Below are 13821 nucleotides of genomic sequence, written 5' to 3'. Positions count from 1 at the left end.
AGTGAAAGGTATTGACAAGTATTTGTGATTCATAGATGGGACAGTTGATTTAGGAAAATAAGGATAGTTTCTCTCTTATTCATCATTATATGCCTGGTGCCTACTACAGTGTGTAGGGTGTGTGACATATAGTAGGTAATCATTAAGCACATGTAGAGGACACTGAAAAAAGTCAGAAATATTAAGGAGTTATTACTTAAGGTCTTTATTGCAAACATCAGTAGAGTTTAAGCAATTCATGTAATATTAGATTTTGATAGATCTCCATTTTTCCAAGGATGCAACATCTCTAAATGACATAGTCCTTTGAGACTGCACAATTGGAAATACTCATCATAGTCTAGAGAGCATACCATACACCATAACATTTTCTACTTCTAATCTAGGTAAATGAGCCATTTTCCTTATTTGTTATGGGAAATTCAGGTGCATTTCTTTGGGTGATGCACACATCAACTTTTAAATTATTCCCTCAGTGTTTTGATTCCTAGCTGGCTGGCCATGGACTCCAGAGAATTGGAATTCTTAGTCATAACCCATGATGCTAGTTAGCTCATTGTTACATCAAGGAAGGAACTGATATATACCAGAATTAGAAGACAAAGCTTTCTGTTGTAGATGGGGAAAGAGGCACCTCTATCCCCTCTATAGTTCCTGACTATACCAGAACTCTCACCAGCAACTGGTAGGTGGAAGAATGGCATTCTATTATTTACATAAACTATTTTTTGAGACAATGTGGTAGACGTAAAAATGGGAATAACTCTGTAAAATACTCAAAGAATAGTGTTAAGAAGTAGAGGCTTCTGGTAAGGAAAGGTATAAGGGAAACATGATGATCATAATCATATAGAGCAGACCTTAGCCATAGTGTACAAATAGGTAAGGCATTTTTGAGCCCAAGGCTGAACAGGGCATTGAGAAGATAACTGGGTCATCTCATATTTACAGAATGAACCATTCTTAAACAGTTTCAATCAGAGAAGGTTCTTCTAATTTATGGGTCTTCAGAGAGTGCCAAATCATTAAAATAATCTTTCAAAATTTTGAATCTTGTCACTCCTTTTTTTTTAAAGATTTTATTTATTTATTTATTTATTTATTTATTTATTTATTTATTTATTTATTTATTTATAAGAGAGACACAGAGAGAGAGAGGCAGAGGGAGAAGCAGGCTCCATGCAGGGAGCCCAATCGGGACTCCATTCTGGGTCTCCAGGGATCAGGCCCTGGGCTGAAGGTGGCACCAACTGCTGAGCCACCCGGGCCCCCCTGAATCCTGTCACTCCTGAAGTGAAGTCAGTCAGGAGTGCATATGGTTCCTCAAGATGACCACTGTGAAGAAGAAGGGGGAGATAGGACTTGTCATGTTTCATTTTGAACGGACTGGAGTTCATAGCAGCAACAGCTCTGGAAGTGAATAAGGAAAAAACTTAAAAGCAGAGACTCTTATTTGAAATTAATATAGATAAAATAGTCATCTTAAAAAGACGACTGCAGGAAACAAATCAGGAATCATGAAGCAGGCTCAGGAAACACTAAATGTAATAATAAAACAATCTTAGAAGTATTTGATAATTTTTTCCTATAATGTCATCAACTAGTTTGTTCACTTACAAATCCATCCATCCAACAAACACATATTAAAGACCATAATGTGCCAGAAGTTATCTTAGGCACTAGATAGATATCTAAGTGAGACATGCTTCATGTCTTCACGGGGCTCAGAGTTTCAGTTATATTTTGGCTAAAAGATAAACTGAAAAGCTACAAGGCAATGCGTCAAGTTTTTTTTTTGTTTTGTTTTGTTTGTTTTTTTGAGTTGTGAACAGAGTATTACTATGAGAGCCCAGATTTCTCTGGTGTTTGTTAGAAATTATTCATACAAAATTTCAGACATTTTGGGAAAAAAAGGCCTTCTCAGACTAGCTGGATGATTTAACAATAGTGATTTAAAAAAATATTTGTTTATTTGTAGACAGAGACAGAGTGTTCACAGTAGGGGAAGGGGCAGCAGGAGAGAGAAAAGCAGACTCCTCGCTGAGTGGGGAGCCCAAAGCCAGGCTTGATCTCATGACCCATGAGATCATGAGCTATGAGATCATGACTTGAGCTGAACCAAGAGTTGGACTCTTAGTGGTCCAACAATAGTGATTTATCAACAGTCACATAGGATTGTAGTCTGGGAAGGCAGGAGGAGATAGTAGTACTTAGAAGTCAAATGCTCTGGTCCTCTTCTCTAAGTAATTTCTTAGATTTAGTTTTCTGGATCCAAGATGAGTAGCTGGAGATAGAGTGGGCATAAGAGAAGTCTAAACAGACATTAAAGGGAAATATTTTGGACATCATATATAAGAGTAATAGTTTCTCTATTGAGCTTGCTTCTTTGTAAAGGGAATATAAGTATCATTATCATCTTAATGACAACAGTAATAATAACTTAAGTATGAACTATGAGGTATTTTTCTGAGCTTTACATGTATTAGCTCATTAATCCCTACAATAAAAAAAAAAAAAAAAAAAAATCCCTACAATAGTACCTATGAGGTAGGTACTATGACCATCTCCACTATCCGCACTAATGGACACAGTAAGAGAGAGAAGTGGGTGAGTTTCTCGAGGTCACATAGCTAGTAACTAGTCAGCTGTGACTAGAAACAAAGCACCCACACTCCATGTCTATTTTAAGAGAAATGCACAAGCAGCAAATGATTCTCTCATATTGAAATCAGCCCTTCTCCAATCCTAATGCTTTCTTCTTGCCTAGTTTACTGTGAGCCACAAAGCATATAGGAAATCAAGATACTTGCTACATTTTGGTATTCTCTACTGCTGGTTTATTTGTGAGGCTCAAGATCCCTGGTCTGCACATATCCCTCTATATGGTGAGATGCTTTCGTAAACTACCTCATCACTATCTTATCGAATAAGAGAGGTAAGCTTGATATCTTAGGAAGAGGAAAAGTGAATTTAAGATATTTATTTTACATGTTATGTATATCCACAGTGATGATTAAGTCACCATCCCTCCGCGTTGTCACTCACATTGTTCTTAATCTACCTTTCTGGGGCCTTCACTCTCAATCCACTTTCATCTTCATAGAATTCTAGAATTATACAGCTAGGTTATTCGTTAAAATTCTAGTTGAAATTCCTTATGCTGCCAGGAAGAAACTTGTAGAGGGAAGATGAATGATCTTCCTAAGGACACGTAGATTTTGGTGGCTAAGCTATCATGGGAATCTAAGTGTCTTAATTCTTGTTCAATGTTCTTTATAGCTGCCTTTCAAACAGATGTATATGTCACATAAATACCCTACACTTTCTAAAATTCAATTCTTTATAAAAATATTGGAGAAATTAAAGAAATATGTGATATTACATGTGCACTCCTGTGTGCAACATATATAAAAGTCATAAATATAAAACAAAAGGTTTCAAATAACTTTGCGATTTCTTATCCTACTGCTCTAAAAATATCTTTTTTGAATGGTTTGCTCTAACATGGGTCTCTTATTGAGGTAGAGTATTCTTTAAAAATAAACTCCACATATCTCTGGTTTCTAAAAATCTAGTACCTCCCTACTATGCTTGCCTCTAGGTTCCCTTCCTCACTTGATCGTAGTCTCAATTTCTTAGGGTCTCCTTTGCTCTGTCCCCTGGCTCAGGGAGGCTAAAGCTCTACCACGTACATAGCCTTTAACATAGTCCCATGATCAGCAGGTTTGAAAGGCTGAAGTACTTTTCTTTTCTGGGGAAGAATTTTCAATAAACCTTCATTTGAATCTAATTATGCATATTTTATTTATTTATCTTATAAAATTATTTTGCCTGTTCATGTAAATGAATACTTCACTGGCAGACTCATAAAGATGGGCAGTTTTCATCCTCAGAAGAAATGCAAGAGTAATAACTGCCTCTTTCTTTTACAGCTTTCTTCCCCTTATCAGCACAACATTTCCTTTTCTTCCATCTTCCCAGCCTCTCAGTTTTAGCTTGCTCCTTCTACCTCATGTTATTGAAACAGGGTCTGAAAGAAGTTCTTTCCATTGTGAGTTTTTGGTTTCCAGGAGGGGCTACGATGAATGACTTTTACTCTGGGAAACACTGGCTTCTTCATTCACATCTAAGGAAAGAGAATCAGTAGTGGTCATGGATGATAGCTAATATTTTTTAAATGCCTCTTGCATGAGGGTAACTCAGTATCTTTTGAGTCATTTAAATCTTTTACTATTTTAGAATCTGTGGTAGCCTCCCTAATTCCTCAAATTGGCAAGATAACTGTTCTCCATGTGATTACTAAGAGCTTGGCTAGATACATGGATGAACACTGCATTGTTGGTAAGGAAGAAGTTTTGCACAGATTCTCGCTTTTCCCTAAAGCACTTGTTCCCTTGAGGTGAGTTCACAGTTCACTCACCTGTAGGGAGAGCCTTGATCCTTCTGGGTATCTCTGTAGTCATTCTCTAGATACTACATCCCTGCAGATTAAGCACAGAATGGGAATTCACTAGATGTTAAAAGAGGAACAGGCTTTTTTTAGATTTCACATATACATGAGATCTTTGTCTGGCTTATTTCACACTTAGCATAACATCCTCCAGGTTCATCCATGTTGTTGCAAATGATAGGGTCCCTTTTTCTAAAGACAGAATTATATGTATATTACTATTGTTATATTATTATATCATATTTCCTTTTTCCATGGAGAAGTAGAATGCTTATTATCAGGGACAAGGGGGATATAGGAAGATGTTGATCAAAAACTACATTGCAGTTATGTAGGATGAATGAGTAAGTCTGGAGATCTAATGTACAGAATAATGACTATTATTAATTACACTGTATTGAGGACCAAAAATTTGCTAAGAGTCTAGGTTTCAGGAGTTATCACTGAAAAAAAAATGGTAATTGTGTGAAGAGATTCTGTTAATTAACTTGGTGATAGTATTCATTTCACTATGTATTTATGTATCAGATTATTGTGTTGTACACCTTAAATATACACAATTTTTATTTAAAGAGAATAAAAAGAGGAACAGGCTTGTATCAAGAGATGGGAGGTGTAGTATAGGCAGGATAAAGTAAAACCCTCCTGACCAACTAGCTGCTCTAAGAGTAAGTGCTGGCTTGGAATAGCAAATGCCTTCTAGATGGCAGCCTAGGAAGGAAATGCCCTAACTCAGCATCCATGGAGGGTTTCCCAGATTTCCCACAAACATAATTCCTTGCTCCAGATTATATTGGCACAATTCCAAACTTTTCTTAGAGCATGGACAAAACATTTCTAAATATTCAGGGCAGATTCATTCAAATTTTATTAATAGTTTGAATGTGCTGGATGAACCTCATTTTAAGTATTTTTATTTTTATTATTATTTTTTTCTATGTCTTTCTCTGTGAGATTTCTTTTTTTTTATTTTTTTATTTTTTATTTTTTATTTTTTTTTTCTCTGTGAGATTTCTGTTCATGTCTTTTGCCCATTTCATGATTGGATTGTTTGTTTCTTTGGTGTTGAGTTTAATAAGTTCTTTATAGATCTTGGAAACTAGCCCTTTATCTGATATGTCATTTGCAAATAATTTTACTCTTTATTTATTTTTCTTTTTTTAATAATAAAATTATTTTTTATTGGTGTTCAATTTACCAACATACAGAATAACACCCAGTGCTCATCCTGTCAAGTGCCCCCCTCAGTGCCCATCACCCATTCATCCCCACCCCCTGCCCTCCTCCCCTTACACCACCCCTAGTTCGTTTCCCAGAGTTAGCAGTCTTTATGTTCTGTCTCCCTTTCTGATATTTCCCACACACTTCTACTCCCTTCCCTTATATTCCTTTTCACTATTATTTATATTCCCCAAATGAATGAGAACATACAAAGTTTGTCCTTTGCCGATTGACTTACTTCACTCAGCATAATACCCTCCAGTTCCATCCACGTTGAAGCAAACGGTGGGTATTTGTCGTTTCTAATGGCTGAGTAATATTCCATTGTATACTCTTTATTTTTTAAAAGATTATATTTACTTATTCATGAGAGACACAGAGAGAGAGAAAGAGAGAGAGAGGAAGAGACACAGGCAGAGGGAGAAGCAGACTCCCTGTGGGGAGCCTGATGTGGGACTCAATCCCAGGATCCCAGAATCATGACTTGAGCCGAAGGCAGAGGTTCAACTGCTAAGCTAACCAGGTGTCCTGAACCTCATTTTAGATACATAAGATATAAGTTACATTTTTTAAATAGTTTTCCATTATGGTGCTCAAATTCCAAGTGGCTTTGGTACAATTACAGCAATGACTACAATTCAGCAGTAAATCTAGCAGATGCCAATTGCATCTCCTAAATATTTTCTAAAGAAAACATTTCTCTTAATAAATGTTGCTTTATGTGTAATCCTACTTCAATTTATTTGCAAAGTGGCCAGTGATATTTCTCAGTCACAAGTCTTGTTAAGCTATATTATAAGCCATATAACAATATGTTCCAAAATATATTAGAAGCTGTTAAAACCTAATTTTGTTTTTATAGATCACATTACTTGGTCCTCAGCTCTCTCTACTCTGTTCTTGTGCTTCAGGAAATTGCAGGTCTTCTATAGTTCCTAGAAACTTTTCCCTATCACGGGACTTTTGTATTTGCTCTTCTCTGTTCCTAAAATGCTTTTCTCCTGCTTTCAAAGTTAATTGACATGTCATCAGTTCAAAGATGCTTCTCATCACTACCCCCATGCCTCTACTATGTATTACCTATCTTCTTTCCCTCTTTACTTCCCTCTCTTTCTCTTGTTAATAGCGGTAATTATTTATTTTGCTTATTTACAGTTCATTTGTTTATTGTTTGTTTACTAATTTGTTGTCTGTCTATATTTTTAAAATGAAAGTTCAGTGAGGCAGAAACTGTCTTCTTTGTCCATTGTTGTGTTCTTAGCAGTTAGCACAGAGTAGCTGTTCCCTAAATAGTTGTTGAATAAATGAATATTATAGAAGTGATGCAGAAGCTATATACTTTGGGATAAAGCTTTCAATGTCATGTGTAAAGTTTTATGGAGGCTATTAGGAACCTTCTTCGGGTAAATAAGGTAAAACCATTGCTTTCTGGATTTCTAGGAAATATGTCAATCTGGATAAGTGTGCTTTTAAGAAAGTTGAGGATTGAAAACTGGCAGCATTATCTTTCTCTTGACTAAAATTTTTTTTCTTTTTTTTTTTTGAAAGACTATTGACTAAAATTTTAAACAGAATTTTAAATTTCTTTATCTTACTAAACATGATTGATTAAATCACTGAGACCTACCCTGGGCTATTCATGGACATAGGAATATTTACCCTTTTGCTAAATAGTCCCATAATGCTGAGCTTTCTGAGTGTTTTTATATTTTGCCTTTTGTGTCAGGTTGCTGGCAAGGACCGTTTTTTTCTTAGTGTGTCTGTTTGTAGGGAACCATCTCTTCTTTATGAATGATTCATAACATATTAGATCAGGAAGTAGCCTACGTTTGTTAAAATTATTCACAAATTGAGTCATAGGTTGCAAGGCAGAAACAAGAGATTTCCTTTCGTCAGTTAATAGTATATCTAAGCTTTAGTGCCTGGATGCTGTTCCATCTGTTTGGCTTTACAGAATGGTAACTTTGTTTTTCTCTATGCTGACCTTCTCAGGAGAGGCAGTATTATAAAATAGCACATCAGGAGAATTGAAACAACTCTTCAATATTGGCTGTTGATTGTAAGAACTGCTTATTTTCATGGGCAGGTTTTATACTATTAACAGAGGAAACATGTGGTAAATGGGTGATTATCTTATTTTTATTGGATGGGCTTTATTCTATTTAATACTGGGGTAGGTTCAATTAATAGGACTTGAGTAAAAGTTTCGCAAAAACCTTATTCCCACTGTCCCCTTGAAGTGGCAGGAGGGGTCAGCTTGGACGGCAAGCACACCCGCTCGTCAAATCACTGTATCTCGTCCCCACCTTCCTGGAACAGTGGCTAAGATGCAAGGCCAGGGGGGTAATGATATTTGGTCACGGCCTGAAAAGTTCTCACGTACAGCCTTGCACTGTTGCATCTCATGTGTGGAGGCTTGCGTGCTGCCAAGGAGTCTGCTGTGCAGGCTTCGGTGAAGGAGGAAATGTCCCCTCACTCCATTCGAAGCCCCGGCATCTTTTTTAAAGATTAAAATGAAAATACTGCCATTAGACCACAATCACGTGTTTCCAAGTTGGCTAGATTTCTCAACAACAACAACAAATCTAGAAAGAACAGGCTGCTTTTCCTCCCATTCCCCGTGTACAATTTGGTTTCTCTCCTAAGTAGCTGCACACATTGCTTGCTAAGGTAGATATACAGGGACAGGATTAACGCACTGCTGAGTTTCATAAAAAGTAGAAATTAATAACATTAATACATCGGGATTTTGGTTTCAGACACGTGCCACGCTGCATATGGTTTCAGTGTTTCTAATTGTCGGGTCACCACTTACTCTTTCCCTATCTTGGCTTATCAGACCTCAAATGGGACGCTCAAAGGTATCCTAATACAGTGTCTTAATGATAATACAGACCAATCTGCTGATTTCAGCAGCAGTAAAATAAATCTAGATAAGTGCTATTTGGAATAATTGTAATTTCTTTATTTTTTTATAGCCATATTCTTTTACACAAGCGAAGAAATGGAACCTGCAAATTACACTAGGGTGACGGAATTTGTTCTCACTGGCTTATCCCAGACTCGAGAGGTACAACTAGTCCTATTTGTTATATTTCTGTCCTTCTATCTGTTCATCCTCCCAGGAAATGTTCTTATTATTTGCACCATCAGGCTGGACCCTCACCTGACCTCACCCATGTATTTCCTGCTGGCTAACCTGGCCTTCCTTGACATTTGGTACTCCTCCATCACGGCCCCTAAAATGCTCGTAGACTTCTTTGTGGAAAGAAAGAGGATTTCTTTCGGTGGGTGCATTGCACAGCTCTTCTTTTTGCACTTCGTTGGGGCCTCCGAGATGTTCCTGCTCACAGTAATGGCCTTTGACCGCTATGCTGCTATCTGCCGCCCTCTCCACTATGCTACTATCATGAATCGACGTCTCTGCTGTATCCTGGTGGCTCTCTCCTGGTTGGGGGGCTTCATTCATTCTATAATACAAGTGGTCCTCATCGTCCGACTTCCCTTCTGCGGGCCCAATGAGTTAGACAGTTACTTCTGTGATATCACGCAGGTCGTCCGCATTGCCTGTGCCAATACCTTCCCCGAGGAGTTAGTGATGATTTTTAGCAGTGGTCTGATCTCTGTAGTATGCTTCATTGCTCTCCTAATGTCCTATGCCTTCCTCCTGGCCATGTTGAGGAAACACTCAGGCTCAGGTGAGAGTACCAGTCGGGCCATGTCCACCTGCTATTCCCACATCACGATTGTGGTGTTCATGTTTGGACCATCTATCTACATTTATGCTCGACCATTTGACTCGTTTTCCCTCGATAAGGTTGTGTCTGTGTTCCATACTGTGATATTCCCTTTACTTAATCCCATTATCTACACCTTGAGAAATAAAGAAGTAAAGACGGCCATGAGGAAGTTGGTCAACAGATATATTTTATGTAGAGAAGTGAAAGATAAGTGACATACTCTACAACCTTTCTGAGGTCATTGTCCTAAAGTAGGAAGCATTTCCAGCAGTAATAATGCCTTCATTACTTCTCTCATTTGAGTTTTTAAATTCTCACCACACTCTCCCCCTATTTGGTGAAAACACAAAGAAATTAAGATGGAAATAAATATTGGTGACAGAGCCCCAGGTTTTGTCACATCTTAGGAGCAATTTTTATGAATTCACAGCAGAGTTTGGTTACTAAATGAGACCTCCTCTCATTCCAGAGGAAGTTTCCAGCCGAATAGCGGTTTTCATAGCCCGTCTCTAACTTATATCCTCCAGTGTGAAAGCAGACTTGGAGGAAAGGGATTCTAGGTTGATGGAATCAATAGACATCTAGTTGTGTGATTTTAAAAAGATTATTATCTTCTTTGCCATTTTTGTGTGTTTTCTGTATTTGCTAATTCTGCTTATGTTAAAATTATGTTAGTAGGATGCTGCTTTTGTTAGTCGTATAATTCAGAGTTCTTTTCCATTACACCATTTTTTTTAGTACACATAAAGAAGAGCTGGATATATTGGCTGTCATGATCCTTTGGTGAATTATTTATTAGATATCCACTGACTATTCCCTGACATTAAGAACTCTATTACTGACTGTGATTCAGAATATAAAAGTTAGAGTAGAATATTTGAGTTCATAAATTTATTTACTTAAATTAGCTTTTCAATTTCAAAACTAGGATTCTATCCATTAAAGAGCTAGAGCATTTCGTATGCTCAGAGCTTTAGTCTTATGTTTTCTTTGATAACATATTGTAATTAGACTTTGAGGGGAATAGATTTCTATCAGCATCAGAAATTAATACGCATAAATGAATTAGGAAAACAATGATGAAAACTTCAGGTAAACAGGATGGCCTGATGGTGAAAAAATTTTATTCTTTTCTTTGGTAATTTTTCTCTCTGATGACCCTCTTTCATCTTCAAAGCTACAATGACTTCTCTTCTAAGAACTCAAATATTCTGATTGAAATTATGATTCCTAAATTTTGAGTTGACTTTTCATTTTCATTTGGAAATGAACAAAATGGTAGACTTCTCTAATATTTTATAAGAGAGCATGAAAATAATCATCTAACATACAAAAGGCTTATATATACACATAATAAAAATGAGTTATGTTTCTAGATTTTAAGTTTCCTTATTGTTCTTTCTCTGCATCTTAGCCAGGCAGACTTCTACTCGTTTTGTCACTTATCCTTCATTTAGCTAGGATTAATGTTTTTTTAGGGAAAAGACTACTGCCTCAGGATGCTCTCCAAGGCATTATACTGTGACTATATATTTGTTGAAAACATTGATGCTAGGAATAAGAACATGGCAGTGTAATGAAGATGTTAACAGTATCTCAATATTAACAAGATGGACTATGCTGTTACATTTGGTTAAAAAAAATCTTCATTATCCAAACAAAAATAAAGTTCTTCTGTTTTTAAATTACTAAAACAATATATGTTCATTTAAAAATAAAAATATATGAATACATAAGTACAAAGACATTACTGGCAATATATTTTTCCCCAGGGATTGGAGTTGTTCGTTTTTTTTTTTTTTTAAGATTTTATTTGTTCATGAGAGTAACAGACAGAGAGAGAGGCAGAGGCCCAGGCAGAGGGAGAAACAGCTCCCTGCAGGGAGCCCGATGTGGGACTCGACCCCGGGTCTCTAGGATCACACCATGGCCCAAAGGCAGATGCTCAGCCACCGAGGCACCCAGGCACCCCAGGATTAGAGTTTTTGGGTAACAAAGTTGGTAAAGTCCCATCCATCCAGCTCCATTGGAAGCAGGCCAGTTTGGCTGTCTGCATCGCTGTAAAATATAATGAACGAACGATGGAGCACCTGAGGTGCAACAACAGTTCAGACAGGGAGGCCGGCAAGGTGGCAGAGGAGTAGGGTCCCCGGGCACCCGCCCCCCAACTTACCTAGATAACTGTCAAATCATCCTGAAACCTATGAAGTCGACCTGAGATCTCCAGGGAGAGCAGCGGGAGTGCCAAGGGACAAGGGTCTGCGCTTCCAGCAGGTAGGAAGGTGGAAAAATGAAACAGACCCACACGGGGAGGGGCCCAGGGGTCGGGCTGGGGGCGGGCACAGGAGAAGGCCCAGAGGGGCGGAGACTGTAGAAATCCACCCGGACCCTCCCAGAGGGAAGGCCCTCCCGGGACCGCAGGACTGGGGGGGGGGGGCGCGCAGCGGGGCCTCCAGAGGGGCCCGGGGAGAGCGCACCCACCGGGGAGCTCGGGAAAGGGCTGCAGCGCCCGGGGGTCTCGGGGAGCCAGGGGATCCGTGGGGACTGCGCCCTGCTCCTTGGGGAGCCGCACCCGGGGGACCCCAGAGGGATGGGAGAGGACAGGACGGTGGAGATTCTCCTGCCCCGGGGGACCCCGAGCTGTGTAGCTCAGCGCCCTGCCCCGGGAGCACCTAGGCCAGTGCGGACTGGGAGCTGTGGGTGATACTGGGGGAGTGACTCCAGGGCTGGAGAGCTGGCCGCCGCCGGTGGTGTTGTCCCTCCTGGTGTCGCCTTGTGCCTGGGACAGAGCGTGGCTGCCAGGGAGCAGGGGCCTCATGGGGTAAAGAGCTCCCACTGAGCCGTGCACGTGGCAGGAGGTGGGGCATCTCCCCAGGTGCACACACCTCAGAATCAGCACAGTAGCCCCTCCCGGAGAAGACCAGCTGGAAGGACAGGGGAAGAGCAAGTCCTTGACCCAAAAACGCTGAGAAACGCCAGGGAAAGTCGAGGGATTTACAGTATAAAGAACCAGAGGGTACCCCTCCTTTTTTTTTTTTTCCTTCCTTTTTCCAGTACAACTCGTTTTTATATCAGGCTGTAAATTTCCGATTTTTTTTCCTTTTTTCCCTCTTAGTTACAATATTTTACCACCTCTTCATTTTTAAGACTCTTCCTTTTTGACTTTCATATTTCTACAATTATAGGTCCTAGATATATTTTCCCCTTCCAGATTCCCTTCAACATACTCAACTTAATTTGGGGAGATATAGAAGATATTCTTTTGTTTTGTTTCGTGTGTTTCGTTTTCTCTGCCTCATGTTGTTCTACAATGGCAAAAGTTAATACCTTCTAAATCATGACCAGTATGCACGCAGAACCAAGTGGAACACCGTGCTGGTTCATTCTGTGAGATTCCTCATGGCCATTCTGCTCCTCTCTTTTATCTCACTTATGTTTTGGTGGTCAATGGCTGGGCCCCCTACAAGTATTTCTGGTTTGTATAAATTTGGGACAGAGCATCTTCTAACATACAGAAGTTAATATACTCAGAAACAAGAGGATCACCCTCTAGAACCCCTCAGGTAGACTACATTCTCCCTCCATTACAACTTCTTCACCACCTTCTCCCAGTCCCCGTTTTTTTCTACTTCTTCTTTTTTTTCTTTTTTCTTTTTCTTTCCGTTCTAGTTTTTCTCATCTTCTTTAGGATTCCTGGCCTTTTATTTCTTACGACTTTGCTTTAAAATTTGTTTTTCACTTTAGTGGTCCTTTTGTTTTATTTTGTTCTGATCTTTGTTTCCAATTTCTGGTCTCTGACTTCATCAGAATCATCTAAGGTAAAATATACTAGGTCGCGGTTGATATTCTTGACTCAGCCTGCTCATACAGCCACTCTGCACTGAGCAAAATGACTAGAAAGAAGAACTCACTACAAAAGAAAGAATCAGAAACAGTCCTCTCTGACACAGAGTTACAGAATTGAGATTACAATTCAATGCAGAAAGCCAATTCAGAAGCACAATCATAAAGCTACTGGTGGCTCTGGAAAAAAGCATAAAGGATTTGAGAGACTTCAAACTGCAGCATTTAGACCTAATCAGACTGAAATTAAAATTCAATTAAATGAGATGCAATCCAAACTTGAGGTCCTAATGACAGGGTTAATGAGGTAGAAGAACAAGTGAGTGACATATAAGACAAGTAGATGGCAAGGAAGGAAGCTGAGGAAAAAAGAGAAAAACCATTAACAGACCATGAGGTTAGGTTAAGGGAAATAAATGACAGCTTCAGAAGGAAAAAAATCTACATTTAATTGGGTTCCAGAGGATGCGGAGATGGACAGAGGACCAGAAAGCATATTTGAAAACATAATAGCTGAGAGCTTCCCTAATTTGGGGAGGGAAACAGGCTTTCAGATCCAGGAGATTG

At 39.0% G+C, this 13821-nt stretch overlaps 1 long non-coding RNA gene across 2 annotated transcripts in view; it reads left to right on the top strand.

Moving 5' to 3' along the window:
* Positions 1 to 547: 547 nt before the first annotated feature.
* Positions 548 to 13821, top strand: part of LOC119877022 — a 35152-nt gene continuing 21878 nt past the window's right edge. For both annotated transcript variants that reach the window (XR_005370329.1, XR_005370330.1), the window contains exons 1-2: positions 548 to 685; positions 2768 to 2935. This is a non-coding gene — a long non-coding RNA (uncharacterized LOC119877022). The remainder of the gene's footprint in view (positions 686 to 2767; positions 2936 to 13821) is intronic.

This window comes from Canis lupus, chromosome 15, assembly GCF_011100685.1.
Source record: "Canis lupus familiaris isolate Mischka breed German Shepherd chromosome 15, alternate assembly UU_Cfam_GSD_1.0, whole genome shotgun sequence".
Taxonomy (NCBI): domain Eukaryota; kingdom Metazoa; phylum Chordata; class Mammalia; order Carnivora; family Canidae; genus Canis; species Canis lupus.
The sequence above is the reverse complement of the archived record's forward strand: the minus strand, read 5'-3'. Positions and strand labels throughout refer to the sequence as shown.